Raw genomic sequence first — 6,572 nt, 5'->3', positions numbered from 1 at the left:
TACTTATAAAGTTTTCTACTTTTACAGAAACATAATAGTTTAATTATGGAAGATAAAAACTTTTAATATTTTCCTCATCATTCATCAGCAAATAAGTATCAAATCAGTATATATTTGGATTGTATTGTGTTAGAATGATTTAAAAAATGCTGTTATCATCTCCTTTTACAAAAATATAAGTGTTTGATTGTAGCAAGTAAAAACAAAAGTCTTTTAATAATGTTTTTCTACAGTCACTGCTATATGTGTATGTAAGTGTGAAATCAACTTTTTAAAAATTAAATCTAATAAATATAATTTCATAAAGTAAACCTAGTGTTTGAGAAATTGTTAGCAATATTTATTTATATTTTAGGACAAAAATATTTTGCGTAGTGGATAAGTGGCTAAATTTAGATAGATGAGGTAAAAAAAAATGATGAGAATGTGGCAGTGTCTTTGCTACTTGGGTGTAGTATACCTAAATTGACTGGAAAGAGAAAATTTGTTGAAAATTTGCAATATGTGTTTACTTCTATTGATGATGGTGTGGAAAAATCTTTTGTCTTGATCTGTAATGAAGTTTTGGTTGCAGAGAACATGAAACCATGGCATCTCAATACCAAGAATGTAGCATACTGCTATAAACCAAAGGGATATTTTGAATGATTTTTAAAATCTTCAAATAAAGAAAAAAGTGTTCTGAGAAATTTAATACTATCAATGAAAAGTATCTACATGCAGCTTAGGAATCTTCTTATTTAATTGCAAAAAACTAAAATACTCTATGTGATAGGAGAAGATCTTATGTTATCTACTGCTATTAAAATGTCAGAAATAATTCATGGGAAAACTTATGGGATAAAATTCATAAAATTCCTTTATCAAATGATACAATTTCCAAAAGAAAGTCAGAAATTAGTAATGACCAATTCCAGCAGCTTATTACTAGGCTTAAACGCAGCCCAAAATGTTTACTTCAGTTAAATGAAATAACTGATAATTTTGTGTAAGGTATGTTTATGAAATAAGCGTACATGAGCAATTATTGTTTTGTGTCCCTTTGGAAGGGAACACAAAAGAAGAAGATATATATCTAAAAGTCTATGAATTTTTCACAAAAAAGGTTTATGATAGCAAAATTGCATTGGAGTCTGCAGAGATGATGCTACAGCAATAATGGGCAAAAATGTTGGATTTGTAGCAAAACTTAAAGCTGGTGGCAATGAACATTTCTCTTTTATTCCCTCCATGATCTATTGGGAGTCAGTCAGAGCCAAAAGTAAAACATCATCAGAGTTATCTGTGGTGCTTCATGATATTATCAAGATCATTAACTTCATTTAAAAGACATGCCCTTAAGAGTCTTTTATTTTCTTTTTTTTTTAAGACATTTATTTAGTGTTATGATAAGACTATTATGTTTAGCAATCAACAGCATGGGTGCAAAAAAAAAAATCTACATTAAAACCCTTTGTTGGAATGCTTTACACTTTCCCACAAAACAGAAACTAAAATAATCTATTATATAATTAATCACAAATACAGTCCTGGTGTTTTGGGGTTTTTTACCCATACACAAAAAGTATTGTCTAAAGCATGCCTTCTTGTAGCAGTTAGGCCCTGCCACCACTGTGCTTGGCTTAGTTCACAAATCTGTTGTAACCTGTAGATTCCCTGTCAGTTCTCTGCCTCTCCTCTCCTGCTAAGCTTTGTTTCCTAATAGTAATTGAAATCTTCTGCCACTGCCATAAGTACTGCTACTACCGGAACCACCATAGCCACCTTGGTCAAGTGGTTTGTCAAAATATTGGCCTCTGTCATAAGGGCCTGAGCTCATGCCTCCAAAGTTTCCTCCCTTCATGGGACCAAAGTTTGAAGACTGATTGTTGTAGTTGCCACAATCACTATAGCTTCCACCACCTCCAAAGCTGCTTCCACTACCATCGCCAAAACCACCTCCGCCTCCTCTGTTGTTATAGCTGTCATACCTGCCACTCCCGCCATAGTCATAACTCTGTCCACCACTTCCATAGTCTCTGTTTCCTCCAGAGTAACCAGGGCTACCTTCTCCATAACCATCATCATTTTCAAATACATTGTAGCCATCTCCACTTCCACCATATCCTCCACCACCACAACTGCTGCCAAAACCTCCATGACCACTGAAGTTCCCACCATGGCCAAAGTTCTCATTTCCACCGAAATCACCTCCACAACCACTACCAAAGTTCCCAGGACCACTTAGACCTCTTTGACTAGATGAAGAGTTGGCCATTTCTTGCTTGGACAAAGCTTTCCTTACTTCACAGTTGTGGCCATTCACAGTATGGTATTTTTTTAAAAATTAATTTATTTAACTTTTAACATTTATTTTGACAAAATTTTGGGTTCCAAATTTTCTCCCCATTTGTCCCCTCCCCCCACCCCAAAACACCAAGCATTCTAATTGTCCCTATCACCAATCTGCCCTCTCTTCTATCATCCCTCCCTTCCCTTGTCTCCAACCTCTCCCTTGTCCTGTAGGGCCAGATAACTTTCCATACCCTTTTACCTGTACTTCCTATTTCCCAGTAGCAAGAACAGTACTTGACAGTTGTTTCTATAACTTTGAGTTCCAACTTCTCTTCATCCCTCCCTCCCCACCCATTCCCCCTGGAAGGCAAGCAATTCAATACAGACCATGTCTGTGTAGTTTTGCAAATGACCTCCATAATAGTCGTGTTGTGCAAGACCAACTATATTTCCCTCCATTGCTTCTGTTCTCTCTTTTCATCCTGTCCCTCCCCAAGAGTGCTGACTTCAAATTGTTCCCTCCTCCCATTGCCCTCCCTTTCATCATCCCCCCACCCTGTTTATCCCCTTCTTCTCCACTTTCCTGTATTGTAAGATAGGTTTTCATATGAAAATAAGTGTGCATTGTATTCCTTCCATTAGTGGAATGTGATGAGAGTAAACTTCATGCTTTTCTCTCATCTCCCCTCTTTTTCCCTCCACTAAAAAGTGTTTTGCTTGCCTCTTTTATGAGAGATAATTTGCCCCATTCCATTTCTCCCCCTCTCCTCCCAATATATTTCTCTCTCACTGCTTAATTTCATTTTTTTAAAGATATGATCCCAACCTATTCAATTCACTTTGAGCTGTGTGTGTGTGTGTATGTGTGTGTGTGTGTGTGTGTGTGTGTGTAATCCCACCCACTACCCAGATACTGAAAAGAGTTTCAAGAGTTACAAATATTGTCTTTCCATGTAGGAATGTAAACAGTTCAACTTTAGTAAGTCCCTTATGACTTCTCTTTGCTGTTTACCTTTTCATGCTTCTCTTGATTCTTGTGTTTGAAAGTCAAATTTTCTTTTCAGCTCTGGTCTTTTCATCAAGAATGCTAGAAAGTCCTCTATTTCATTGAAAGACCATGTTTTCCCCTGAAGTATTATACTCAGTTTTGCTGGGTAGGTGATTCTTGGTTTTGGTCCTAGTTCCTTTGACTTCTGGAATATCATATTCCATGCCCTTTGATCCCTTAATGTAAAAGCTGCTAGATCTTGTGTTATCCTGATTGTATTTCCACAATACTCAAATTGTTTCTTTCTAGCTGCTTGCAATATTTTCTCCTCGACCTGGGAACTCTGGAATTTGGCCACAATGTTCCTAGAAGTTTCTCTTTTTGGATCTCTTTCAGGCGGTGATCAGTGGATTCCTTGAATACTTATTTTGCCCTGTGGTTCTAGAATCTCAGGGCAGTTTTCCTTGATAATTTCATGAAAGATGATGTCTAGGCTCTTTTTTTGATCATGGCTTTCGGGCAGTCCCATAATTTTTAAATTGTCTCTCCTGGATCTATTTTCCAGGTCAGTTGTTTTTCCAATGAGATATTTCACATTATCTTCCATTTTTTCATTCTTTTGGTTTTGTTTTGTGATTTCTTGGTTTCTCATAAAGTCATTAGCTTACATCTGTTCCATTCTAATTTTGAAAGAACTATTTTCTTCAGTGAGCTTTTGAACCTCCTTTTCCATTTGGCTAATTCTGCTTTTGAAAGCATTCTTCTCCTCATTGGCTTTTTGAACCTCTTTTTCCAATTGAGTTAGCCTATTTTTCAAGGTGTTATTTTCTTCAGCATTTTTTTGGGTCTCCTTTAGCAAGGTGTTGACCTGCTTTTCATGCTTTTCTTGCATCTCTCTCATTTCTCTTCCCAGTTTTTCCTCCACCTCTCTAACTTGATTTTCAAAATCCTTTTTGAGCTCTTCCATGGCCTGAGCCCATTGAATATTTATTTTGCCTCTTTGGGATACAGAAGTATTGATTTCTATGTCTTTCCCTGATGGTAAGCCTTGTTCTTCCTCATCAGAAAGGAAGGGTAGAGATATATATTCACCAAGAAAATAGCCTTCTATGGTCTTATTTTTTTTCCCTTTTCTGGGCATTTTCCCAGTAGGTTACTTCACTTCTGAGTGTCCTCTCCACACCCACCTGGCCTCCAGATCCGTCCAGCCAGTGCTTGGGGTCTGAGATTCAAATGCTGCTTTCCAGCCTTAGGGCTTTGGTGGGGGCAGGGCTGCTATTCAGTGTGAGATTAAGTTCAGGTGCTCAAGTGGGGTCAGGGCCACCACACAGGGCTCAGTTCCCTTAGGGGGTTTATGCAGAGACCTTCAACAGTGGATCCAAGCTCCTGCCTCCTCTGGGAGCCCCCCTCTGCCTCCTCTGGGAGCCCCCCTCTGCCGCTGCCTCCTGAGGGGGCCTGAGTTATGGGGGCACCCCACTCCCCTCTCCACGAACTGAAAAGCCCCTCTCACTAACCTTTGCCACCTGTGGGTGGAGGGACATGCTTGGCTGCTGGAGATTCTGTCCTTGGAGCTTGCTCGGATCTGCTCCTCTTGGTGCTGCGTGGCCAAGCCAGGGCTGGGCTCTGCTCCAGGTCTAGTGCACAAGGGACCTTTCAAGTCAGTTTTTCAGGTCTCTCTGGAACAGAAATCTCCTCTGCTCTGTTGTTGTGTGGCTTCTGCTGCTCCAGAATTTGTTGGGAGTTCTTCTTTACAGGTATTTTATGGGCTGTGGATTTGGAGCTAGCATATGTGTATCTTTCTACTTCACCATCTTGGCTCCTCCTTCCAGTATGGTATTTTCGAATGACAGTCTTATCCACAGAATCATGATCATCATGGTCATCAAAAGGAACAAAAGCAAACCCTCTCTTTTTTGCCACTGCCTCTGTCAGTCATGATTTTAATCACTTCAGTTTTTCCATGTTGTTCCATATTGTGATGCTCCTCAGTGTCTTCCTTAGTGCCACCCACAAAGATCTTTTTCACAGCTAAGTGGGTGCCTGGCCTTTGAAAGTCCTCTCTGGAATAAGATCTCTTTGGTTCAACAACTCTGCCATCAACTTTGTGAGGTCTGGCATTCATGGCTCCATCTACCTCTTCTATTGTGGCATAGGTAAGAAAACCAAAGCCTCTTGGATCTCTCATCACCACGCAGTCTGTAAGTGTGTCCCATTGCTCAAAATGGCTCCTTAGGCTCTCATCCATCATGTCTAAGCTCAGGCCTCTGATGAAGAGCTTCCGAAGCTGCTAGGGCTCCTTGGGGCCCTTCAACAAGATGAGAGTGGTAGCAAAAGCTTCAGCAATCATTCTCCAACAGAGTCAAGGACAGAAAGGAGCTAGCTAATAACTATCATATCTCAAGAGTCATTTATTTTCAAACCTTTGGAAAGATATGGACTCCAATTACAGAAGGATATTATTACATGCAGAAGTAAGGTGGCTCTCAAAAAGGACAGTTTAAACAGATTATTGAAATTCAAAGATAAAGTTGTTATATTTTTGACTGAGAAGAAATCCAATTTTGTTAATTTTTTTCATAACGACTTATGGCTTTCAAAACTGTTATTTGTCAGATATTTTTGAAAAGCTCAAAGATTTAAACATATCACTTCAAAGAAATAATGTAACATATTTATGTTAAAAGATAAAATTGAAAGTTTTACTTTAGAAAGTTAACATATGGAAGAATAGGGTAGAAAATTATTCTTTAGAAATATTTACAACTACAGATGATTTTATAATTGAAAATAACCTTCCCAAAGATTTAATTGTAGGAGGAATAATTGATCATTTCAAGTGTCTGGAGGAGCAGTTTCAGAAATACCTTCTTTCAAATTTTGATTTTAAAGAACTAAGTTGGGTTCATAAACCATACTCAATTGAAATCAAATACATCAGTCATCTTCCATTAAAACTTCAAGAAAAAATTGCTGAGTTATCAATGCTACAGGTTTAAAACTTGAGTTTCCCCCCCAAAAAAAATCATTAAAGGAATTTTGTCTTAGGATTAGGACAGAATTTTCAACAATTTCTGAAATGGCCCTAAACATACTTCTGACATTTTATGCAAAGTGGCATTGTCAGCATTGACCATATAAAATTAAAATATTGATCAACTCTGAAAAATATTGAAGATGTTCTATGTCCTACAGTACCAAATAGTTCACCAAGATTTCATGCTTTATGTAAAAAGAAACAAGCATATCTATCTCATTAACATGCAAATTTGCTTTCATCGTTAATAAATGACAAAATTATATGTATACCAAA

At 37.9% G+C, this 6,572-nt stretch overlaps 1 pseudogene; it reads right to left on the bottom strand.

Annotated features, from left to right (window-relative positions):
• Window positions 1-1,677: 1,677 nt before the first annotated feature.
• Window positions 1,678-5,609, bottom strand: LOC140507849 (heterogeneous nuclear ribonucleoprotein A1-like; annotated as a pseudogene).
• Window positions 5,610-6,572: the final 963 nt, after the last annotated feature.

Source organism: Notamacropus eugenii, chromosome 5 (genome assembly GCF_028372415.1).
Source record: "Notamacropus eugenii isolate mMacEug1 chromosome 5, mMacEug1.pri_v2, whole genome shotgun sequence".
Taxonomy (NCBI): Eukaryota; Metazoa; Chordata; class Mammalia; order Diprotodontia; family Macropodidae; genus Notamacropus; species Notamacropus eugenii.
This window is presented reverse-complemented; position numbering and strand designations above follow the sequence as displayed.